Raw genomic sequence first — 26,741 nt, forward strand, 5'->3', positions numbered from 1 at the left:
GCCTCAGTATTGTATGTTCACTGAAATATACACTATATTGGCAAAAGTATTGGGACACCCCTCAAAATCATTGAATTCAGGTGTTCTAATTACCTCCAAGGCCACAGGTGTATAAAATCAAGCACCTAGGCATGCAGAGTGCTTCGACAAACATTTGTGAAAGAATGGGACGCTCTCAGGAGCTCAGTGAATTCAAGCGTGGTACCGTGATAGGTTGCCCCCTGTGCAATAAATCCATCCCTGAAATTTCTTTGCTACTAAATATTCCACGGTCAACTGTTAGTGGTATTATAAAAAAGTGGAAGCAACTGGGAATAGCAGCAACTCAGCCACGAAGTGGTAGGCCACGTAAAATGACAGAGCGGGGTCAGCGCATGCTGAAGGGCACAGTGCATAGAAAGTCGCCAACTGTTTGCAGAATCAATAGCTAAAGACCTCTAAACTTCGTGTGGCCTTCAGATAAGCACAACAGTGCATAGAGAGCTTCATGGAATGGGTTTCCATGGCCGAGCAGCTGCATCCAAGCCTTAAATCACCAAGTGCATGCAAATCCTCAGATGCAGTGGTGTAAAGCACGCTGCCACTGGACTCTAGAGCAGTGAAGACGTGTTCTCTGGGGTGACAGATCATGCTTCTCTGTCTGGCAATCTGATGGACGTGTCTGGGTTTGACGGTTGCCAGGAGAATGGTACTGGCCTGACTGCATTGTGCCAAGAGTAAAGTTTGGTGGAGCGGGGATTATGGTGTGGGGTTGTTTTTCAGGGGTTGGGCTTTGTCCCTTAGTTCTAGTGAAGGGAACTCTTAAGGCATCAGCATATCAAGACATTCTGGACAATTTCATGCTCCCAAATTTGTGGGAAAAATTTGGGGATGGCCCCTTCCTGTTCTAACATGACTGTGCACCAGTGCAGAAAACAAGGTCCATAAAGACATGGATGAGTGAGTTTGGGGTTGAGGAACTTAACTTGAGTCCTAACCTCAACCCTATAGAACACCTTTGGCATGAATTAGAGCAGAGACTGTGAGCCAGGGCTTCTCGTCCAACATCAGTGCCTGACCTCACAAATGCTCTTTTGGAAGAATGATCAAACATTCCAATAGACACACTCCTAAACCTTGTGGACAGCCTTCCCAGAAGAGTTAAAGCTGTTAGAGCTGCAAAGGGTGGGCCAACTCAATATTGAACCCTACGGACTAAGACTGGGATGCCATTAAAGTTCATGTGCATGTAAAGGCAGGTGTCCCAATGCTTTCGGCAATATAGTGTTTATTTTATAATGATTATCAGTGTAGCGCTACCCCGTTGGAGCCTCTTGGTAACTAGGGGTTCCCTGTTCTGCGCCTCAACTCCAAGAACAACCTTATCCCCTGGTTGAATAAATCACTGCAAACACAAGTAGCAACAAAAGTGTACAGTACCTTTCACCTAACTGTTGGATACTGGCAATAAATAAACACACACCTGTTTAGTGGTAAACACTATTACTCTTTTTAAGAATTGGCATAAATGACAGCGTAGAGCAGAGTTAAACCCACAGCGGGTAAATCAACATACAGCCCACTAAGCAAAGTAAAACTCTTCCCAGGTAATAAAGGTGTGTTTGTGTATGTATGTATGTATATATATATATATATATATATATATATATATATCAGTAGCAAGGATCAATGCGGAAATACGTAAGTAAATCAGTAATAAGAAACACAACAACAATAACAAACAAAACTCTAAATGTGTCTAAGGGCATAGAAGTTTCCTAGTGATTTTGAGGGCACTCAAAGGAATGGCACAGAGTAGGGAACTCTTTTGATAAGAATGGCACAGAGTAGGGAACCACTTTAAATAGCAAACAGGCTGGGCCTTGGGGCAGTTACTGTTAGGGGGCGATCTTTAGTCCTAGATCTTCACCGGCTAATCTTTGAAGCTTGTTGGCTTGCGTTGCAGCTGGGAATAAGACCTGCGGGCAGTATTATGGCTAAAGGATAACAGGGGGAGCAGTTCCTAATGGCTCAGTCTCCTGGGAGCAGTAGTGAATAATGGCCAACGGGCCCTCTCACCAGACCCAGCAAATTGCAGCAGTGATCCCGCCAGCATGGACGATTGCCCACTCTCTGTTGCCCCGAAGAACTCCAGTCTCTGGTGTAGCATGTCTGTACCCCGGCAGTGGCTCAGTCCCTCTCTGGCTGGTGGTACTGGGCAGAGTGGTTCTCTTCCTCTGTCCCCTGCCACTCTTTACAGCTCTCTCCTTCCCAGGCTCCTTGGGTTCCCCTCCTTTTTCAGCCAAGCATGCTAGGGGCTGTAGTATGCCTCCTTAGGCTTGGAATGGAGCCATGTGTCTTCCGAGACCACATGTCCTATGATCCTTCTCCTCTGCCCTGCGATTGGTCCCCCTGTTGCTAAGAGGAAGGGGGAGGAGCCTTATATAGAGCCCACTGTCACTCACAGTGGCCCTTTTGACAGCTGCTCCTGTGTTTACTCCCCCTGCAGTGGACACAGACTGAGTGTGGGGGAAGGGGGGGGGGGGGGGAAGAGCAATCTCCAGGCCCGCTGTTGCCACTGCTAACATCAGAGCTGAGGGGGGGGTTGGGGAAGGAGGGGAGGTGGCACACACCTTCCTCCTCGAGCCCGCTTCTGCAGTCCCAAGCTGAGAGGGGGGGCAATTGAGGGATGGATTGGCTGAACTTGCTACAACACTTTATGGGCTTTGTGTTGAATTTTATAATAAAGATCCTACTATGTATGTAAGATTAGTTCTATGTACAGTAGAATAGATTTCAGCAATACAACTTACATATGTATAATATTCATATATTGTTCACCTGAATCCTCTCTGCTAAAACCCTCTACTGATGGTTAATGTACACATGTACCACTGGTAATATACACATACTCACCATATGTAAGGCTCACATACTTATTGTGTATGGAAAAACCGCATACTTACCAAATGTAATTGATAAGTATTTCTCCATTTTTGCATAAAAGGTTGTATGAGGATGTAGCCAGGTGCCGGCTACTACAAGCTGAATATAGCGGACATCCTCCTCAGAACCACAAATCAACTAGTTCCCCTCTAGTGCTACACTCAGACTCTTACCTCACTTCCTGACTATAGCAGGGGAATTCTGCTTCATGGATCAAGAACAAGGGGCCTTGGGACTTGTAGTCCTGTGGGAAGCCATCCCTGTATTTCTGAGATCTTTTTGGACTACACACCCCAGAAGGAGGTCAGTGAAAAGGATTGTAGCAGAGGCTGAATATGAAACACTAAATATGAAAACGCTTCTGGCCTGTTTGCAAACCTTTATGATAGAAGCAGAGAAAACATTTTTTTTTTCAAAATTTTTGGTCTTTTTTTGATTATAGTGCAAAAATTTAAAAACCCAGCCGTGATTAAATACCAGCAAATGAAAGCTCTATTTATGTGAAAAAATTATAGAAATGTAATATGGGTACTGTGTTGCATCACCGTGCAATTGTCATTCAAAGTACGACAACACTGAAAGCTGGAAATTGGCCTGGGCTGGAAGGGAATAAATATGCCCAGTAGAGAATTGGTTAAAGGGGTGTCCAAAATGTCAGAATCTAAAATGTCAGAAGGGCTGGGGAGTTTACAGGATCAGAGCAGCACAAGAGGACAGGTGTCATCTAGCAGCTGCTACGAGGGTTACTAACTACACTATATTGCTAAAAGTATTGGGATGCCTGCCTTTACACGCACATGAACTCTAATGGCATCCCGATCTTAGTCCGTAGGGTTCAATATTGAGTTGGCCCACCCTTTGCAGCTATAACAGCTTCAACTCTTCTGGGAAGGCTGTCCACAAGGTTTAGGAGCATGTCTATGGGAATGTTTGACCATTCTTCCAGAAGCACATTTGTGAGGTCAGGCACTGATGTCGGACGAGAAGGCCTGGCTTGCAGTCTCCGCTCTAATTCATCCCAAAGGTGTTCTATCGGGCTGAGGTCAGGACTCTGTGCAGGCCAGTCAAGTTACACAATACAGTCAGGCAAATACCGTTCTCCTGGCAACCGTCAAATCCAGACACATCCATCATATTAATAGAAAAAATATATATAATGGCGCCTATGGAAAAAGTAAAAAATATCTATATATATCTATAAATCACTTATTATAATACACCAGCTGCAAAAAATCACCATAAATCAATAAGGTGTAGTAAGTAACACAAAAAAGTATTTTGCGCTAGTAAAAAAAATTATCCCCATAAATCAAGTATATAAATGGTGCAAAAAAATATATATATATGAAAGAAATGTTCACACTTTTTAAAAAAAAATTTTAACACAAAAAACGTGCACCAAAAAATAAATAAAGTGACAATACCACCACCAAAATTAAACTCACCAGAGCTAAAAAATATTTTTAAACCATATATTGCTCTGGGAACAGTAGTATTAATAATAATGATAAGTCATTCATAGATGTATCTTCAAGGAATAGTATTCTGCAAAGCCGAGATCCACATAGACCAATTTCAGATGGAGCCAATTACTTTCAAATCAATTATCATCAAGGAAATCCACTTCTCAAGAAAGCCACCTTCAAACGTATCCAAAGAGGGAAATGCCAGACACTCGGAAGAAACAGAAGAGCTTCATGGTGCAGTATTATTAAAACAACATCTTTATTTAGTACTCATTGTACTTAACTCAAAGGGTGTCCCAGCCGACACCAGCATCAACAGCAATCACAGCAAAACAGACCCAGCTACTCGGCACATGCGCAGTAGCTCATTGGAAACGTAATGACGTCACATCGATCAAGCTCCGCCCCACGCGTTTTGTCATCGACGTCCAACACTTTGCATTGCACTTGGTAAGGCTTGGATGCAGCTGCTCGGCCATGGAAACAGATTCCATAAAGCTCTTTATGAACTGTTGTGCTAATCTGAAGTCCACACAAAGTTTGGAGGTCTTTAGCTATTGACTCTGCGGACAGTTGGCGACTTCTGCGCACTGTGCTTTGTGGCTGAGTTGCTGTTCCCAGTTGCTTCCACATTGTCATAATACCACTAACAGCTGACCATAAAATAATTGCATCTCTATGTTCTATGTAATGTTGGAGACCAGATATAGTGAATGCAGGATCCTGGGTTTAGTAACACTTTAATAAGTACTTCTTATACTTACAAAGTGCTTGCAAAAACAGTATAAAAGCATGGCACCTATCTGAGTAGTTTCCTTCAGTTCACTGGATGTAAAAGAAATGCCCGTAGCGAAATAAAGAAGAAATAGCGCAGGGCATACATGACTAGGCCCAGAGTGGGTGAAGGAAGAGCAGAAAGGGTTAAGGTAGCTCCAGGGGGATTTGTTATTGTTAGTGGGGGGTAGCTGATTGGTAGAGGTTGGTGTAGGTGGGGTTTTGCTGCACCTTAGGGTGGGAGGTTCTGTGAGGGGGGCGTCAGTTAGCTGGACGGCAAGAGTGTGAGCTTGGTGTCCGTTTAGCACACCTTGCTTCAGGCCACCTTTAGCCCTGCCATGGACGACCTTTTGGCTCAGCTGCGGGAGGCAGCGGAGGACTGGCTGCAGATCTCTTGTAGGATCCGGGCTCATCACCTGCAGCAGGGGGGCGGGAGCGCCCACGTGCTCGGAGGTCTAGGCCTCCGGAGCGGTTTAGCCCGGGCTACCCCCCTCCCAGAGCTCAGCGCCACCATGGGAGCCCTGCTTGGGCCCCTCCGGCTCCGATTGCAGGGCGCTCCTTTGCCTCTGCTAGCGGGGAAGCCGGGAGGAATCCCCGCCATCGGTGGAGCTCAGTGGGCGGGGCCTCGTGTGGGGGAAGCCCCCTCCCCCCACCCCTCCCAGAGCTCAGCGCCACCATGGGAGCCCCTCCGGCTCTGCTTGCAGGGCGCTCCTTTGCCTCTGTTAGCGGGGAAGCCGGGAGGACTCCCCGCCATTGGCGGAGCTCGGTGGGCGGGGCCTCGTGCAGGGAAGCCCCTCCCCCGTCCCTCCCAGAGCTCAGCGCCACCATGGGAGCCCCGCTCGGGCCCCTCCGGCTCCGCTTGCAGGGCGCTCCTTTGCCTCTGCTAGCGGGGAAGCCGGGAGGAATCCCCGCCATCGGCGGAGCTCGGTAGGCAGGGCCTCACGCGGGGGAAGCCCCTCCCCCCCGCCCGCACAGCATGGAGGCAGAAGAAGAATCTGCGGCTCCTCCACTGACAAGGTGCCGGTCAGGGAGGAAGCCCTGCGTGGGAGGCGCACAGCTGCGGCTGCCGGGCGGTCTCCTGCTGCGGCCAGCGGGCCCCCTGAGAAGTCTGGGGCTCCGGCTCCAGTGAGGCAGCAGCGTGGGATCGGCACTGGATGGAGTGCAGCAGGGAGTTCTGCGGCTGCTGGGCTGTCTACTGCTGCGGCCGGCGGGCCCCCTGGACGGTCTGGTGCTCTGGCTCCACAGCAGCATCAGCGGAAGACTGGAGCTGGGCGGAGGGCAGCTGGAAGTGCTGCAGGTCGGAGCCCAGGGACGGCGGTGAGCGTGTCTGGTGCCGGGAGGCGGAGTCGTGAGCGGCACAGACCAGCAGGACCCGTGGCTCCTGGGACCGGGAGGCCATCTGAACAGCGTGCGGAGGACGAGAGGTCGGAGGGCGAGCTGTCGGAACCCGATGCGGGGGCGACGGCTGGCCGCTCTACAACGGTGGATCGTGAGCGCGCGGCTGAAGGGGCATCTCCTGGGCAGCCTGGTGAGTTACCTGTTCTGGGGTCTATCTCTTTTCTTCTGCGTTACGGGACCTGCTGGGGGGTGGTAGGGCCGCTACGGTGGGTGCGGCCTCTGCGGCGTGCACTGTCGGCGTTCCCCCGTCGGGTATGGGTGGGGGTCTCAGTGATGTGATTTCCGGTTTGCGGGACCTGTTGAGTGGGGCGGTGGTGGGGCACTTGGGCCTGCTTCTGCGTGGCTCCCGCCGGATGGTGGGGAAGGTTTCGGGGTTCTTGTACAGGACAGCGGGGACATGCGGCATCCGGGGGTCTCTTCTCCTCCGGGGTCTGGGCTAGGGGTTGTTCCGGCCACAACAGGTGATCGGGGTTCTGCGGCCCCCTCCGCGGTGTTGGGTGCGGTTTCGAGGGTGTCCGGGCCTGTTGGCTTGGCGGACTCGGCCAGGGGCGAAGTGTACGGGTGTTTTGAGGGCCCTTTGGGTGCGCACTTACAGTCGGAGGTACGGGAGAAGATTTGGAGTGGGGAGTACGTTGATATATTCTCACTCTTGCCTTTGGAGCGTTTTCCTTTTGAAGGGTCCCGGGTTGACGAGAGTAGGCGGGTGGAAGCGGAGCAGCGGCGTTTTCGTTTTATCTCGCGTGCCTTTGCAAATTGGTTGCAGGCGTTTGCGATCATGGCTAGTATGATTGGGGATAAGGCTCCTGAACTTTGCTCAGCACTATTCTGTTACCTTGATGCCATTGGTGCGGCTCACAGGGTTTATGGGGGTACTGCGTGGCCTCGGTACGATGAGCAGTTTAGGCAGCGGAGGGCGGTTCGCCAGTCGTTGCGTTGGGATCATAAGGACATTGGCCTCTGGATGCGACTCATGACACCGGAGAGGGCCCCTGGTTAATTTTTTCAGAGCGGGGCCGGCGGTTCGTTCTCCCCGGGACAATCGGCTCCAGGCGTCAGGGGTTCTGCTGGCAGTTCCAAGAGGGGACGTGTCGATTTGGTGGGTCTTGCTGTTTTAGGCACGAATGTTCCGGGTGCGGGGGCTCCCATCCCTTGTCACGCTGTTTCCAGCGAGGTCGAGGCCTTCCCGGAGAGCATGCTGGTAAGAGGGACGACTCCGGTGTGAGTGGAAAGGATGGGGCCTTTCTTACAGAGGTATCCTGATCGGGCAGCTGCAGTGCTGCTGAAGGCGGGTTTTTCAGAGGGTTTTCGCATCCCGTGTACTTTGACTTTGATTCCTCTCTTCGCTCGCAATTTGCGGTCGGCCTTGCGGCATGAGGAGGGGGTTTTGGCTAGGTTGCGTAAGGACGTGGGGTTGGGACGCATGGGGCGTCCGTTTGCTTGCGCTCCGTTTTCAGATTTGGTTGTTTCTCCCTTGGGGGTTGTGCCCAAGAAGGAGCCGAATGCGTTTAGGTTAATTCCCCACCTGTCCTTCCCTAAGGGGGGGTCGGTGAATGATGCTATTGATTCGGAGTCGTGTTCGGTGTCTTACACGTCTTTTGATGCGGCTGTTTTCTGGGTCCGTCGGTATGGGCGCGGTGCGCTCATGGCGAAATCGGACGTTGAGTCGGCGTTTCGGCTGTTGCCAGTCCATCCGGACAGTTTTTCGTTTGTCATTGGCAGGGCTATTTTTACGTTGATAAGTGCCTTCCTATGGGGTGTTCTATATCTTGCGCTTTGTTCGAGAAGTTCAGTTCATTCGTGGAGTGGGTGGTGCGGGATGTCTCAGGGGTGAATTCGGTCATCCAATATTTGGATGATTTTCTTTGCGTGGGTCCGCCAGATTCCGGAGTATGTGCAGTTTTGCTGGCCACTTTGCAACACGTTGCGGTACGTTTCGGGATTCCTCTGGCGGTGGATAGAACTGTGGGCCCGGCTGCGGTGGTGACTTTCTTGGGCATTGTTTTGGATTCCGGCGCGATGGAGTGCCGCTTGCCTGGGGTTAAGCTGGTGGCTCTACAAGGGGAACTCCGTGGGGTGCTGGGGCAAGCGAGAAATTCAGCTGCGGGCCTTACAGTCGTTGTTGGGCAAAACTTAACTTCGCTTGTCGGATTCTGCCCATGGGTCTGGTGTTCTGCTGCCGGTTGGCGGCGGCGACGGCAGGGATTACCTCCCCTTTACATTTTATTCGGTTGACTCGGGATCATCGGGAGGTCTTGCATTTGTGGCACACCTTTTTGGATTCGTTTAATGGGCGGGCTCTCTGGATGTCTGGCCCTGTTAGCAATTTTGACTTGGAATGGTTCACGGACGTGGCGGCGTCGGCGGGCTATGGGGCTTTTTCCAGGGTCGATGGAGTGCGGCCTCGTGGCCTGCTTCCTGGCGGGAGGCGGGTTTTCTTCGCAACTTGGTGTTGTTGGAATTTTTTCCGGTGGTGTTGGCGGTTGAGGTTTGGGGAGAGAATTTTTCGAAATCTAAACGTGCGTTGTCACTGTGACAATTTGGGGGTGGTTCAGGTCATCAATCGGGTCTCAGCTTCTTCACGACCGGTGGTGGCCTTGCTTCGCCATTTAGTGTTGCGTTGTCTGCGTCTGAATGTTTTTCTCCATGCGCTGCGTCTCCCTGGGGTTGATAACACCGTGGCTGATGCTTTGTCTCGCTTTCTGAGAGGTGGCGCCGGCGGCGGAGCAACACGGGGTTCCTTGTCTCGACGGGCTGTGGGAGATTGCCTTGGAGTCCTTGCGGGCTGGATCCGGCGTTCAGTGAGTGAGGCGACTTGGTCTGCATACTCTAGGGTCTGGTGGGAGTGGCTGGATCTGCTACAGCGGGTTGAGATTGATCCCTGGGGGCCGGAGGTGGTTTTGGCGGTATTGTACTTTGTGGCGGAATTTTGAGCGGGGGGTGTCGGCTGCTGCGGTGGATCACCGACTGGCGGGTTTGGCATTCTTCTTTAAGTTGCAAATGTGTCGGGATTTCACTGAAGATTTTTGGGTTCGGCAGGCTCTCCGGGGTTACCGGAGCGCTCATCGCTGTAAGGATTCTCGTCGTCCGGTGTCTTTTGAGTTGTTGGGGTCTTTGTTTGTGCATTCGTGGTCTGTGTGTTCTTCGGACTTTGAGGTGTGCTTATTTCGGGTGGCTTTTGCGGTGGCCTTTTTTGGGGCGTTGCATATTGGGGAGCTCGTTAGTCCGTCCAAATCGGTTCTTGGGGGGTTATTGGTGATGAGGTCAGGTGCTCCGGTGAATGGGTGGAGGTGCTGGTACGTCGGTCTAAGACGGACCAATTGGGATGTGGTGGTCGGGTGCGTTTTTTCGTTCTTCCGGCTTCGCTGGTGTGCCCAGTGCGGGCGGTTCAGGGTTTTTTGTCCCGTCGTCCAGTGGGGCAGGGGTGTTTTTTCAGGCACGCTGAGCGGGAGCTGGTGCGAGATGTCAAGCTGGACTTTCTTCAGTTGCGGCGGGCTTATCCGGGGATGGTGGTGGTGTGGTCCGACATTGTCACCTGTACCTCTTAGCGTTGGGCGCGGTCGGTGGAGAGGCTCAACAAGGCTCGGATCAAGGTTAACAGAGAGGTGGGGCGTTTCTTTAGTCACCATGGGGGGTTGGTGGTCCGGCACTTGGAGTTGGAGGTGGATACTTGGCGGTATCTCAGGTGCGATGGGGTGCATTTGAATGCGGTTGGGACGGATTTATGGTCCCTGGAGCTGCAGGATGGCATACGGCGGGCTGTTCATTTGTGGCGTGGCATGCATGGGTAAGGGCTTACCCAGCGTGCTGTGGCGGTTGTTGGTCTTTGGAGGCGGTTCTTATTTGGAAGGTAAACAACAATGGTGTGGGACCCATCCGTGGTATGGGATGCCCGGGGACATTCCCAGTTAACCAAGGTTTAACTGGAAGGTGGTGGTGCTGCACTGCGGACGGTATGGTTGTCTCCGAGCTGGTTGGTTGCGGCTGGAGGCCTAGTGTATATGGTTGTCCGCAGGTGCATTTCGGATCGTTTTGGGGTGCCTTCGAAGACCAACAACAATTCTGTGGGTTTCTGTTATAAGGAATGGTTGGTGTATTGTAACTTGAGTTGTTAATAAAAGGCCATGTTGGCCATTTACTCCAAAATTGGTGTTATGTCTTTTGTTAGTATAATTGGTTAAGGGGAAGGGGGTTGGTGCGGAACGGTAATGGTGGTAATGGGGAAGTGGACGAGCCTATCTCTGGTGCAATAGTCATGACATTCATTCTGATGAAGAGGGGTTTGCCCTCGAAACTGTGCACAATTGAGGCAGCAACAGGGGGTTGCTGAAATAATCCTGCAGGTGGTCATTTACCTCCATTGAACTGAGGGAATTATACTTGCATGGACATCTTGTTTCATACAAACAACTTTGTGGGTAAGAGAGGTATTTATTTATAATGTTGATTTCGCACAGGGCTGTGGTGCTGTGTTTTTGTCTTTTAGTAATATGTAGCATTTGTCTAAAGCTCTTCTCTTTCTAGGTTGGCAATCCATAGGAGAAGGAACGCCTTCTGTCTTCTCCTGCTCCTGCCAATATGCAGCAGAGGTAAATGCATCATTTTCATCACTTATTAATTTCTTTTAAACATTTTAAGGGCCTCTAGACATGAATATATGCATAGGCATTACATTAGTTTGTCCTTTCATTTGGTAACAATTGTGACAATGCACAATCATACATATACAGAAACACTGACACACTGGCTTACCTTTATCACTTAGCCCTGATTTATTCTGCTGCAACATTGCATGCAACTTGCGACAGTCGCATGACAATTGAAAACCCATTTATTTCTATTGTGGCTGTTTCAATCAATGCTGCTCAAGTCGCAGCTACTTTCATGCGCCTTGAGTGCCAAAGACCTTAAGTCACATGAAAGTCGCAAGCAAGTCGCACTGCATCATCACACTGGAAATGGCACAACAATGGGGTCACAGCAGTGAGAATTGAACCGTATTGCTATTTGTATTGCAGTTTCACTGAAAATGAATTGTAAATATTATATATCCTACTGTGGCCCTAGGTTCTATAGTAAAAACCTGCTCACTTTGACTAGCTATGAGTTGGGGGGGGGGGGGGTGAAGAACTGATTTTCATTGTCTTTACTGTCCTGTAGAGATGTGTACAAATTTTGACACCAAGCAAGCAATGGCATGCAAATGTGTGCAATATGGCTGAAAGCACAGTACAAAAGTGCACATGGGGGGGCTGTTCTCACTACTCGTATCTGGTGACATTTCTGGAAACCTTTTCCTCCGTATCTGCATCAATTTGATTATAGACCCATTACACCTCCAGCTGAACATATTCTAGTTTTTCCATATTTTTTGGTAGTCTAACATGGTTTTTGTTTGCTGTGTAGCTTCACAATCAATGGTCTAAAAATATTGCAGCTGCAATGGAGACCCCCGCTTGTCTCAGTGACCACCTGGTGCAGACAAGGTGCTGGAAAATGGTAGATATGGTCCAGCTGCCATATTGATTCACAGCTGGGCATGTACACTTCTAGAGGTAAATGTGTCCAGGTAAGGAAGGGCACAAGGCATCTATGGTGTGTGTGTGTGTGTGTGTATTTTTTGGCTCTGTATGAATGCCATTGATTTTCTTTACAAAAGTCTCTGGAAAGAATGATGCTGCCTACTTCTGATTGGCTTCTAAGAGCTTGAACCTTTTGCCACCTGATCCCGTCATAATTGGGCCAATCTAAATATTTAGTCCGATATGATCATAATTGTGCCAACTAACTAGTAAAATATTTATTATTGCCAACTATTTAGGTTTACTTTCCTTGTCATAGCTTGATTTTTTTTTTAGCTTGAAGCAGGTGTCCGAGGTCTCCTGAAATATGCCAGACCTCAGGAGATTTTTTTTGATTGTTGAATGAAGCGAAAAAGAGTTAGATTCTTTGTCAGGTGTTTATTTTACCTGTCTCCCCTCTGGGAAGATTCAGTCTGTTTTTGCTATTCTCGCTAGACAGAAAGTAAAGGAAATTCCAATATCTTTCAGTTGTTACAAGAATAGGAGGTGAGGGGAATGTCTTTTCAGTTCCTTTACACCCCGGTCACATCAAGCCCGACTTTGAAATTGTGCGACTTACAGTGAAGTCGCATGATTTCAAAGTAGGGGAACATGCCGATTTCAGGTACAATTTGTAAGACATCTGACACAGATGACTATGCAAATCGCACCAAAAGTAGTGCATGTACTACTTTAAAAATTGGTGCAGCTCCGACCAAGTCGGAACCACACTGATTTGACCGCTGTAATTGCGGACAATAGGGTGCAACTTGGCATACGATTTGCAAGTCGCATGGCATGCAAATCGCATGCCAAGTCGCACCTGATGTGACGGGGGTGTTAATCACTTCCTTCTTTGAGGAAAAAAGTGAAGGGAAATTTCACCATTGAGATGCAGACAGCCAATAATACTGGGGACCTCCCTATTCAATTCTATTTCCTTATACTAATATGATGCAGAATATGTCAAAGCTATATATAAATGCATAATAATAACAATGTGTGACTCTCGGGGGGAAATTAGAGTGTAAGCTCCTGTGGTGCAGATACTGATATAAATGGCTTGGTGTTCTCCGTAATACACCATGACATATAACCAGGTAGAATAGTAATGATGTGTGATTGTGGTTGAACATTAGCGTGTAAGCTCCTCTGGTGCACAATCTGATGTGAATGGCTTAGCGTTCTCGGTATAACACTGTGGAATATGTCACATATATATGTATAATGGTAATGGTGTGCGACTGTGGTGGACATTAGAGTGCAAGCTCCTCTGACACAAAGTCTCATGTGAACGTTCTCTTTACAACACTGAAAACATACATAAATTATCTGTACAATAAGATATAGGGAGTGTGGGAATAGCTGAGAATGTTTTTAGGGTGTACAGCCTGTAGGGGTCAGTAGACCTCTAACAGACTTTTTGATGGTGAAAGATCTAAAAGAAAGCAAAATGCAAATGGAAAGGCCTTGTCAAAGTCCCTCTGGGTGAGGCTCACTGGCCCTCCCACCACTACTCCTCTAGAACTCAATACAATGTCTCGCACTCTGCTGGCTAATTTTCAACCCCATCCACACAATTTATTTATCATGCAATCAATAGGCTGTTTCACTTTTTTTTGTTTTCATCAGGTTTGAACGAATTAAATAAAGGACAATTCTCTCTTTTCAACCAAAGCTAATAACAGACGCTGTGTGAATATTAGATTTAACTTGTGTCTGGAGCAATTTAATTTAAGACTTTGCATAAATGAAATGGCTAATGCATTTATAATAGGAACAGTGTGTTTCTGAGAATCCTTAACTCTTTCAGAATTTTAAGAAAAAGTTCTTCTTTATACATTGTATCTTGCTTGAGTATTGTATACTATCACATAATGTCATCACCTATATCCACGTGCCCATGTACCTCTGTGAATGGATTACACCGTAAACAAATATATATCCAAATATACAGTATGATCTACTTTCTGGGATCTAGTTTAAAGTGTATCTAAATCCAAAAACAAAAAAATGTAAAATATTGCAGCTTACCAGTCCTTAGATGTAGCATCTGCAGCAGTTTTATATTTTTTTTCTTCTGATGATTCTGTCAATAACACACTTTCTGCCCTAAAGTGACAAAAGCCACTCATTGTACTGTATCTATGAAAGAGCAATGTTGCCACTGTAGGACAGGATGTGTGTTGGGAATACAGAACACCGATTTCTCATCAACAAAACATGGGGGTGGTGGTGGTGGTGGGGAGCACAGTGTTCTGTAGTTCAAAGACATAACCTGGACAGGCCTGATATGTACTGTGTTGTCAACGTGCTGGATTTTGGCAGGATCAGCAGAGTCCAGTGTTTCCAATGGTACTTCAAACAGACCAGAAGAGAGAAAATAAGAGAAGTTAATTGTTAGGGTTCACGTACACGTTGAAGAACTATAGGCAAAATGTTTTTGGACAGAGGAAGGATTATAACCCCTGTCAAATTTTTTTATGCCATCTCTGTCCCATTGGGGAGATTTACCTCCACTTCTGGTCCCATAGCCAAACAAGAAATGAGAGGAAATCCCTGAAATTAAGGAAATTCCTTGAGGACCCCCAGGTCACCAGAACTAGTGCCCTTTGGAAGATTTCCCCTCTTTTCTGGGGACAACCTAAAATCTGGGATTTTCTTTACTTTCACTGATAATGGTAAACAGGATAAAAAGAGTGAATCTCCCTAATGGGGGCACAGACAGCAATAATAACTGACAGGGGTTTTAATCAATCTCCACTCCATCCAAAACTAAAAAAAAAATGTGCCTTTAGTTATGCTTTAACCAGATCTTCCCAAATCAGCCCCTCACATCCATTTCTGGGGTATTGAAAAATTCTAGTTGTGCTGGGGTGATATACAGTATATAATTAATACCAAGCCATTTTGACATTCAGTGTTATTCAAAATTAAAATTTTTGTCACCTGTGATTTTGTATAACTGGTCATTTTCTTTTTCTAATTTTTGTTATATGCAACCATGGCAGCAGTCTTCAGTTTCCTTGAACCTTATCCACCTACTTTTATAATTGGCTCACTGCTTTTCTCAGAGGTGAAAGAGGTTGATTTAGTAAGAGCAAATAGGCTGTTAACTTTAAGGAACATTTCCTTGGGAACTTCAACTTCCCTTGCAATATGAGTAGTTCATTTTTCCTTTATTACATCAACCTTAAAATCTCTTGATGTCAAGTTGTAGGAAGACCTGTGGCATCCTCTGGCATGGTTATTTACAACTCCACCTTTTGCAACACATTATATGTTACACTTGTATTTAGGGTGTACCATGGCACAAGTTGCTAAACACTCCTTAGATCAACAATCAACTTCTTATAAATATTAATGGTTGTGTTTATATTTTGTGCATTTATACACATTGCCAGCTTTTTACAAAGCAGTTCACTGATTTGGCTATAAAGAGCTTGTGTGGACTTATGCACATTTTCCCAGCTTTTACCGTAAAGAACCCTCGGTGCATGGAAAAGTTAACCTCTTTTCTTCCAGGTACAAAGGGCGTCAATGTGTGCTAAGGTTTTGCATGGGATTTTCAACTATGGCTAGATACTTGCACATCTAAAGCGATACTCCTATGGAGTACTTCCTAATATTATCATGCTTTTGACTGGATCACATATCGCATAGCAGCCTCTTGAATTCCAGAGAATCCTCTAATGAAAAGGATAAAATGAAGCAGAAAAATAAAACTTTGTTCTCCACATTTTTTCTGTTCATTTGCTCCTTTTCATTGTGTGGCCGTTTGATTTCTAGTTACATTTGCTTTTTTTATATGGGACATTTTATCTTTGAGCTCAGGCTCTGCGCTCTGATCATACGTGGTAAAATAGCGCTGGGCCATCTGCGTTGGTTAGTTATGTGTCTCCATGTTAGCAATCCGGTCCCTTGTGCTGTACTGGAATGCTGAGTGCTGACCTAATTCAACACATCCCCGCAGACCTGCGAGTTTAGGGCTGTTCAGTCCAAGGCAATGGGCTGACACCAGAAAAGAATAATGAGATTTTTTGGAGGCACACCGTACTTTTTCTCCTCTGCAGGGCTCTATCGCATCCACCATGGTATTTAAAAGCGAACGCTTTTCAAAGGTCTGCAGAATATTCACCTGTGAGGAAGCTTTTGTATTGACAGAGAAGATCGTGCCTGCCCTCTGATATCAAAGAACGGCAGCCGCAGGCATAGAACAAGAACGAGGCTCTTAAAATCAGAACATAGAACAGGAGATAGTAGATCATGTCTGGTGAAGAAGACATATTACAGATTGCATTAAATGTTGAAACTCCTTTTTTGTGTAGTTTGACAAGTTTAGGTAAAAGCTTTGCTCCCTGAATCAAGCTGCTGGCTGGCTGCAGAGACATTCTCTGTTTGTATTTGAGAAGACTGCCAGTTTTGTATGAGTTTTATTCAGCTCTTTTATGTACTTTTTCATTATTCCTTTTATAGCTGCATTTTCTTTTTACAATGTCCTCCTAAAGGTGACTGTAGGTTTCAGTTTTTTCTCTGTGTCTCCACATACCTAAGCAGCACTCAAAACCCTTGGGAAGTAAATTATATGTGTTCCTAATAATTTTTAAATAGAGATGTGGTGGTTTCATGCAGTTGTACATATCTGCTGTATTCAAATTTTGGTAGTTGCTGCACCCAATGAATGAGTTAGTATTTATTTTATCCAATCCACTTGCCCACCTAAGTGCAGCTATTAGTATTCCTCTTAGAAGCAAATGTACTTAAAAATGGGTCAGGTTTAAATATTGTAAATTCTCATTTGCAGCCAGCAGGTTGGGCTTTTTTCTAATGTTTTCCAGAAATTTTTTGGCTCCTTTTGGTAAAAAAAAAAATCTGCTTTTTATAAAGCTCAGTAGCTCAAGCTGAAATTTACACACACAAGTAATGAGTCATAGAAATTACTCCTCCCCATCCTTGCCATCGGCTTGGTGATTCTCTTAAAGACAGAATGTATAAGAGGTAACAGACCCTGCAGTGCTCACAGTGTTAGGGGATTCCTGAGTCTCATGGGTGCATCTTGTAATAAATGAATATTTATCTAAAGAAAATAAATGCATATGTATTTAAAAGTAAAAATAAAAAAGTTTAACTTCTGTTTTGCCATTGAGGGAGCAGACACATGTAACATAGTGGGAACAGAAACAGAGACATATGTAACAGTGAGCCCGTATTTCCAGTCCTCCAGTGTCAAAATGCAAGCAACACTGTCTTGCAAACTAGGTTGCCTCTCCCCCCCACACTTCAACCTTTTCTTGACTTTCCTGCTACTCCCCGCCACAAAATCTACTCCAAAAAATCTGGCCAAACCCCACCAGCTCACCTCTCCACTTACATGTGTAGCACTACCCTTGTAAGGGCCGCTGGATTTGATTTGGGTCGCCCTATGAATTGCACGACCAGGCAGCATGCATTTTCCACATTTCCACATTCAGAGTCAGTAAAACAGTCCTTGAGCTTGTTTTTATTTGTCATTTTATTAAGGGGTTAACAATGTGCATAAGGTAAAGGGGTTATGGGATGCCCAGTTTGAATGAAGAACCAGAATAATGAGGACTTTTCCTACTCTGGCACACTGAGGAAAAAAATGCCAATCACTTGACTGCATTCCAGCTGGATCCATTACAGTCCTTAGTAAAATAATCCCCTTCTAGGAGCTTGGTATCTCCTGGATAAATGTCTAGTAACATGACCATGTGTAGGAGCTCCTGGTCCACTTGGTGCACAGAACACCAGCCCACCTGGCTATGGTATCTGATCCCAGGACAAGGGATTGGGTAAGCTATGAAGTGTTCCTTGAAAACTTGCATTCAGCAGACCTCTCCCTTCTAGGCCCTGGGTGTGTAGAGGTACTCACATTGTCCTTGACCTTGTGGATAGAACTGCTTTCAAGCCTTCTAGCTGGGCTGCTTCCTTTCCAAGCTTTGCAGGCTGTCCTTTGCCAGTGGAAGGCAAGGCAGTGGAGCTCCCTCTTTCAGTTTCTCCTCAACCTCCAGCCTGGTAGAAGAACCCCTGTCCTCTGGGGCTCCCTCCCAGGCCACACAGCAACATCTCTCAGCAATCCATTTTCCAACCAACTCCTCTAGCGTGGCTCTCTTATATTTATGGGTTAGTTTACCACACTACCAGGGCCTCTTGGCCTGGGATTGGTTAGACTACCATGAATATGCAGATTGAGGTCTCCACCCCTCCACTTACTGGCTGCTGGAAGTTTCCATGGACCTCCAGAACTAGGTGGAGGGGGTAGAGTCCCAACCTGCTGAGTCATCTAACCTGACCTCACACTAAACCCACAGAAATTCAGGCTCACTCACTACCATGAGCCAAAAATACATTTAGTTTACTTACTAGTGAGTGCTACACATGGATCTACAAGTTGGATCAATAGAAGCAGTACCTGCTCAATGAATTACCAGTGATCCCTCCACATACATACATGTTGCAATGTGCACTGGCTCCATGGCAACTTTCCTCCAGAGCCAGGACATTCTCTACAGTGCATCCTACATGTTCTTTTCCTTCCTCTGGCATACAGGGAGCAACATAAGTCTCTGACTCACCATCTGCTTCTCAGAGCCTAGTGCTCCTAAGCCCTGATCTGTCACTCTTCAGAGCCAGCTGTCCCACACAGTGCTGCTGGCAGTGCAGCTCCTCCCTGCACTGCATGCTGAAGTGCAATACAAGTTTTATGTGCCTCATGCTGTTTATTGTTGCTGGGTCAGTGAAACTGTGCCACTTACTGCTTGTTCCATGAATGGAGATGTGCTGACAGCACAATCCCTCATCTATCAGAAACCCCAACTCCTAACACCCATCCTCTAACTTCCCTCCAGAACAAGAGGAGCATCTGCCAGGAGGATGGGCTGTCGTGTTGTGTGTGAGCACACCCTACTCTGTAGCATGAAAGCCTAACCGTATGTATGCTCAGTCATACGCCATCATAAGACGTGTAAAGTGCGGGCCTACAATTCTGTATTAGGCTGTTACAGTAACTCAGTTGAAAGCAAGCTTTAAAAGTTGAAGCCCAAATCCAGCTTTTTCTTTTAACTGTGCTGGGCAACTTATATTAATATATAAAAAAATATTCAAGAATAACATCAACATTTGTACAAAGTGATGAACACTCAAAACTTTGAGGAAAATCAATCTAGAAAAAAAAAAGTTGGCCAATATTTGAAAGAGGCAAAACTCCTGTGTTACCTATTTTAAAATTCTCAGGTCATTGCTAAAGAGATTTATTTGGAAACATCAGGGTTCCCAAGTAGCATTGATTGAGTAGTTGACTGGTTGCATAATGCCCTCTTTAAAAATGGGTACAATTGGAAGAAATTGGGCAACTTAATTTTACATTTTATATAGGACTCCTGGGGTTGGGCTTTACATCTCATGCATATGGGTATATTAACATACTCATATCTAGGGCTTATTCATTTTGCAGGGAGATGAAAAAAATCAATGCTTTGGTGCATAATTATGCCCGTTTGTGCATGTAAGCTCAATCTACTGGCCAGAATATTAATTTATTCTGGCCACTGGAATAAATGTATGTGTATACATGTGTGTTTATTCATGTCAGTTATGCTCTTCCCTGAACGCTGAATTGGGGAATTTTTTTCATGCCTCTAAACACAGCTCTTAAAATACGTATAATGTATACTAACGTATAATGTGCATGGCTTTGTAGGCGAACATAGAACTGCGTTTAAAAGCATCAAAAGTATGCTGTAAAAGCAGCATTTTTTTAAATGTCTTGTGTGCATGAGGACTTAAAGTTAAACCTGGATGTAGTACCCTCTAGTGTGCTACTAGGGCAGTGTAGGTAAATTTATTGTGTACCACTCATGGTAATTGTGTGAATCTGTGATTTGGTTGGGTTTTTTGCAGGTCAGGCTGGATGGCTTAACAAGTTTGGGACTCTATTGCCTCCACCTGGTTCTAGAGGACCAGGATAACCTTCCAGAAGCCAGTGGGTGGAAGGGTGGAGACCTAATTTGCAAGTTTATAGGAGTGTAACCAATTCCAGGTTTTGAGACCCTGGTAGAGTGGTGAGACCAACCCATAAGTATGGGAAAGTCAGGCTGGCTGGGAAGTCGGGTGGAAGATGAAGTGCTGAAGAGGCTATCGGTGGCCTGGGAGGGGTCCCCTAGGTCTAAGGGGGCTAGTTCAGGAGAATTCATTCAGAATCACAGTATGAACAGGATCAAGGCCTGGGAGTAGTGGGAGCAAGGAGGACAGAGTGAGTACCTCAGCACACCCAGGGATTCACAAGGGGAAAGACTGGCACATGTAGCAAGCTTTCAAAGGACAGCACTGTGCTTAATCCTTTATCCTTGTCTTCAGAGCAGCCAGGAGGGCTGGTACTGTCTGCAGGCTTTGGAGCTGGGAGCAGTTCTTCAGGGGAGAGGAAACATCCCTACATGTAGTTTGCAACAAATTAAGCTAACTTTCAAAGGGGCTGCGAGTCCCTAGCTCGTAAGGGGCAGTTGCTACTATTCTGTAAAGACTGATAGTTTCAAAGGAAAAGAACAGTCCAGCATCTGTTTTTGTAAATAGGAAGGAAGTTGTCCCTTTGTATTGTTTCAGTCAAGTTGGGCATCCCATAATCCCTGTTACCTTATCCAAGTTATATCCCCTTAATAAATAACAAAAACCAAGCTCACAAACTGTTCACTGACTGTGGATGCAAGTGTGAAAAATGCGTGTTGCCTGGGTGTGCAAAGCTTAGAGGGATCCAGAAATACAAGAGAGTAGCGCTAAATGAGCAAACATTTTAAAATTTTGTTTTATACACAGAGGAATCTGCTAAAACCTGTCAGGTTTTTATTGCTGTCTGTGTCCATGTTTGGGAGAGTTAACCTCACTTCCTTTCTCAATGACAGCAGGTTACAAAGACAAGAAATGATGAGATATTTCTTTGATGGGGACAGAAACAACAACGAAAGCACATTTATTTAGTAGAGCAGTGAGGAGTTCTGCCAGTTTTTGGTGTCAATGAAAAATGAAGTGAGGTACAGTTTCCTCAGTGAGGGCATATACAGAAAAAAAAACTGACTTTTACCTGTTGAAAACCAAACTTTTGCCTAGGTTTGGTCTTAAAGTAGAAATGTAGGCAAAATTTATTTTCATTTTGAATAGTGTAAAAGAGGGTTATAAACCCTGTCATTATTTTTACCATTTGTGTCACATTGGGGAGATTTACCTTCACTTCCTGTCCCATAGCCAAAACAGGAAGTGGGATGAAATCCCAGCAAATTAATTGCTTTCCCGCCACCCTATAGCAGGGCGGCAGGAGCATGCAAAATCATGTATACTGTATATATGTGATTTTGCATTTCCGGGTAGGGAGTGCTATTCACGGCCACGGCTGTCAGTCATGGGGTCTTGGCTGGTGATTGTCGAGTATTACCAATGGGGGAGAGAACTGTATGTAAACAATACAGTTCTCTCCCCTGTCAGCTCCAGCACACTGCTTTGTATGGCTCTGCATAGCATATTAGTACAGTGTCAGTCCTTTTTATTAGCACCGATCACTGTATTGATGTCACTAGGGATGTCAGTGACACCAAGTCAGTTCTCCCCAGTTGCCAGAATGCCCGACGCAGTCCCGCTATAAGTTGCTGATTGCCGCCATTACTAGTAAAAATAAAACAAAATTACAGTATCTATACCGCTATTTGTAAATGCTATAACTTTGACGTAAACTGATTCATTTATACGTTTTTATACGTATTGGGATTTTTGTTAGCAAAGCCATGTAGCTGAATACATTTTGTCCTAAATTTATGACGAAATTTGATTTTTAAAATTTTTTTTACTGGACATGTTTACTAGCAAAAATATTGTTTATTTCCCAAAATTGTCAGCCTTTTTTTTTAAAGCACAAAAAATAAAAAAAGATACCACGAGTGTTTTTACATTAAATGTTTTTAAAGTTTGGGATACATTACATAAACTTATGAAATGGGATTTTAATTCACAATTAATATCACTGAGGAACACAGATTATTTTCCTCCAGGTAAGGAGGAGAGCACAGGAAAATGGTTTAAAAAAGAAGATATCCAATTGAGAGATATAATGGAAGGACAGGAATTGAGAACACTTAAGGATTTGAAAAAAGATAAAAGGGAACTCTTCATTAAAATAGATGAGTGGAGATATCACCAATTAAAACACTTTGTCAGAAACCTTCCAAAACCGTTGAGATCGAGAAAGGATTGGAACCTGTTTGAGAGGTTGTTAGAAACACGAGGTGACAGGAGGCAAGGTACGGCAAAAATTTATAAGACCCTCACTGAGTTAGACACTTACACAAAGCCAATGTATATAGTAAAATGGGAAAGAGATTTGGGAATAGAGATAGATGAAGATAAACAAAGGAAAATATATAGATTAATACACGAGAATAGAAGTATGAGAGAGGTGGAGGTAAATTATAAGTGTTTAACGAGATGGCACATTACACCGAAGGTTGAGTATAAGATATGTGGGGAAAATTCACAAGAGTGCTGGAGGGGTTGTGGAAAAATAGGCACGTTATATCATATATGGTGGGAGTGCCCGAAGATCCAAGGTTTCTGGGAGATAATTGTCCAACTAATTGAGAATATCTCTGGGATAAAGATAGGACTAGACCCAGATGTATGTTTACTACATAGTACAGAGTTATCAGTAAATAAATATAAGGACTCGGGTATATGGTGCTACCTGAATGCGGCGAAGGGTTTGATACCTAAGTTTTGGCATAGACCAGAGGTGCCGAAGATAGAGGACTGGGTGGAAAGAACGAATCAAATTTGTAAGATGGAGAGATTGTGTTATATGCAGGAAGACAGGATGGGGCTGTTCTCTAAGAGGTGGAGAAAATGGGAAGAATTTATGTTGAAATATATGAAGTAGCAATGTGAGAAAGATGAAAGGATTTACATACCCTATATTCTCGTTGGGAAAAGAGGTAATAGAACAATGCAGAGTGGGTGGGTTTACATGGGGGGGGGAGGTTTTATTTAGGGAGGAGAGGAAATTAGATAGAGGGGGGGAGGTAAATGGGAATAAAGATAGTAAGAAATGTTATTAAGGATATGGAAATGGTTTTTGTATGAGAATAATGATGAAATATGTATTATATATGGAAAATAAATAAAAATTTAAATTAAAAAAAAAAACAAAAACACACAGGTGATCAAATACCATTGAAAGAAAGCTCTATTCATGGGAAAAAAAGGACCTAAATTTAATTTTAGTGCAGCGTTGCATGACTGCGCAATTGTCAGTCAAAGTGACGCAGCGCTGTAATGCAAAAAATGGCCTGTTCAGGAAGGGGGGTAAATCCTCTGGAGGGCAAGTGGTTAAGGGAATCCCTTGGGCTCCCCAGGTCACCAAAACTGGTGTCCCCATTGGAAGATTTCCCCTCTATTACTTTTCCGGAGACAACCCAACATTTGAGATTTTCTTCTACTTTCAATGATAATGGTAAACAGGAGAAATAGAGAGGGTAAATCCCCCTAACAGAGATACAGAGAGCAATAAAAACTAATAGGTCTTCTAATCCATGTCCCCTCTGTCGAAAACTAAAAAAAAAGTTTTGCCTTTAGTTATACTTTAAGATTCATACAAGTTCATCAGTAAATAAAGGCCAGAGCAGAAAATAACTCACACTGATTACTGTGCGCTGCTATATATTCATTATGCCAAATATTCATGAATTTAATAAAATTACTATGGCTTGGTCCAGAAAATGTGATTAGAGGGTTATATATGTCAGTGAATTCCCTTTGTATCACATTTGTTTTTTCCTTCGGCTTTATGCAGAATTTGAGTGGAAAAGAGGGTTCCATCTTAGTAGACCAATTAAAGGAAAATAATGAAATCACAGTGCTTGGATTTACTATACCACAAAACTCAGTATGAGAAAATCCTCAGTGTAATGAGTGGGCCAATTTATCCCAATCTTCTCCACTAAAACCTGTTTATGGTCCTTTAATTTCTGATTTGGGGTTGTCACACTGCTGGTAATGCCAATTGTGGTATAATAGTAGGTGGTAAATAAAAAACAGAGATGAATAAAAGTATGCTCATCTGCCTGTGGAAAACCCTTTTCTATATTTCCAGGTTTCTTCTTATAAAAAGAAAATGGTACAGTCTCTACAATTAAGAATTATTTTTCTCCTGATCTGATTTGTCATATTTTTTTCCTCCTTAGGAAATGACCATTGATAATGAGAGTGTCATCATCATTTTTCCTCAGTGCATTAAAGAGCATTTCCATATAATGGTCTGGTAATTAGCCATCTGCATCTCTACTCTTTAGTATTAGTTATTTTGTCGGTAATCTTTTCTGAAAGCTTGTGTAGGTTAATAGCCCTCCTAAGCATTATACAGGGACATGAATTTGATCAGGTGGGAGGTCTCTGCTTTTTGCTTTCATACTTGTTTATAGCTCTGTGAAAATCACTACAGAACAGTTAGGGGAATTTAATTCAGAAACTCTGACATGCTTCCACGCAACAAATGTCAGTGCAGGCAACAGATTTGTGTTATTGCTGTTGCCAGGTACATAAATCTGGGGTATGCACCACATGTGGAGGTGTACTGAAGCGGGGTGTCCATATGAACTGCCTCAGTGCAGCATCACAAAGACAGCACAGCGTATGAGAAATTTTGTATTGGGGGGTGGAGCTTGATGGAGATTCACAGAAACTAGTTCCCCATCGGGTCTGCTCCATGATTGACAGCAGGCATTGGACGGATCCTTAGCCTATAGACAACAACTATTCACTGTTATTATTAACTTTGTTTGGGTTAGAGACACTCTTTTGCCGGAAGCCATACTATATGTCAGAGCCCACACCCCACAGCCAGCAACATAGGTCTGTTCCTACATCTCCCAGCACTAGACTACAAAGATATTTCGAGAAAGTAGCGCAGAACACTACCTTTTCTCCACCAGCTCTTCATGACACAGTATACTGGACCACTAACCTTGTTCAGCCCGAAGGCATAGAGGGAATCCACTCTACATCTACTCACAGAGTCTTGCACACTGTGGCTTACAGGCTTAGTGTTTCTAGGAGGGTTCTGTTCCACAGCGGGCTCTAGAATAGAGACCCTGCCACTTAGTGAGGCTCACAAAAAAGCAAGCTACCCCTCACTAACAGAATTTCCATCACTAGCCACCAGCACTTCCTCTCCCAAGTTGGTTGCTTCTTCTTCTTGTTATCTATCTATCTATCTATCTATCTATCTATCTATCTATCTATCCATTCAGTCGTATCCGACCCTAGGCGATTGCATGGACCGTCACTTGTAAGCAACATTTTCCATGAATTCTCTTAGCAATTATTTTACAGGGTAGGTTGCCAGGTCTTTCCCCAACCCCTACCATGCAGGAGATACCGCATGGCCAGGGATGCCTTCTTGTTATACTCTATTCCATAACCTCAAGGGTAAACTTTGTTCAAATGTATATACAGCATATCACCCAGGAGCGCAAATACAAAATTGCCAAAAGACCTAACAGAATGTTCAAAAGTCCATAAATTGGTTGGAATGGATGGGGTTAATCACTGACAGCATCTGCATTCACTCCTCATAAGCGGGATCTTTGGTGATTCCTGCTGGTAAACCCTGTGAGAAAAAAAAACAGGAGAGAAAGAACAGTGCAGTATTTTGTATTCAGTGGCATTTTCTCTCCCTTCTCTGTTTTGTTTTTTATCACTTTTTTTATAAACTCTTTACTTAATAACCATGGGGTTAATCATGACTATTACACACTATCCCCAGTTCTTCGGATACACCATGAATACACCTTTTAATACCATATGTGGGTACCCTAATAAATAATTGAGACCAGCCATTGATAAGAACTGCACTTACTTGGTAAAATAGTAATTACATGTTGAGGTCCTATAGTTAGACTACAACTATAAAATAACATTCTTGAACACTGTCCTTTAAGTGGAGATGCAGTCAACCATGAAGAGGAGAGGTCTCTGACAACAGCTGCAGAGCATGGGTGGAGACATCACCCTTAGGCTTCCTATGGGGCATCCGTTGTCGCCTGTCCTCCTCTACAAAGAAGCCGGCACTGGGACCCAATCATGTGATAGGACCAGAGCACTCTCAGAATAGGTAAGTATACAGATCTTTCCCTTTACAGGGTAGATAAATCAGACTTAGAATAGGGGTGGGAGTAGATTTAAGTATAGTTAGTAAACTTATGTTAGGAAAAAGTCTCACTCTGATTCTCTGGCACTTAGAATCCACTCTTGTGGGACCCTATGATGGGGTCCAATTAGAGGGTAACATTGAGACTAAAACAGATCACATAATAGTGCTGGTTCTCGCAACACTACTCTCATGCCAGACTGCACCATGAAGTCGGTCTACCCCTCTATATATTACCTCCAGAAGGGAAGTGGCTGACACACACAGGGGAAGACATGTCACCATAAGAAATACTTAACCTCCTAGCACCAGCCAACAATCAACAGGACAACATTAAAAATGACTCTATATAGGCACATGCCTGCTATCAATTACAAGGAGCTAGCACACCTGATAGGGAGCTAGTGTCTCAGCTTCCCC

The 26,741-nt window shown here is 44.9% G+C and overlaps 1 long non-coding RNA gene across 5 annotated transcripts in view; it reads left to right on the top strand.

Annotated features, from left to right (window-relative positions):
* Positions 1–26,741, top strand: part of LOC149433201 (uncharacterized) — a 139,135-nt gene that overhangs the window by 111,094 nt on the left and 1,300 nt on the right. For 3 of the 5 annotated variants that reach the window (XR_016308860.1, XR_016308858.1, XR_016308859.1), the window contains exons 4-5: positions 11,085–11,149; positions 11,967–12,092. This is a non-coding gene — a long non-coding RNA (uncharacterized LOC149433201). Of the gene's footprint in view, positions 1–11,084; positions 11,150–11,966; positions 12,093–24,357; positions 24,435–26,741 lie in introns of those variants that run through there. The other 2 variants (XR_016308863.1, XR_016308862.1) reach the window with 2 other exon arrangements.

The sequence above is a fragment of the Staurois parvus genome, unplaced genomic scaffold (assembly GCF_062004578.1).
Source record: "Staurois parvus isolate SC_StPar_1 unplaced genomic scaffold, SC_StPar_1.0 ptg001935l, whole genome shotgun sequence".
In the NCBI taxonomy this organism is placed as follows: domain Eukaryota; kingdom Metazoa; phylum Chordata; class Amphibia; order Anura; family Ranidae; genus Staurois; species Staurois parvus.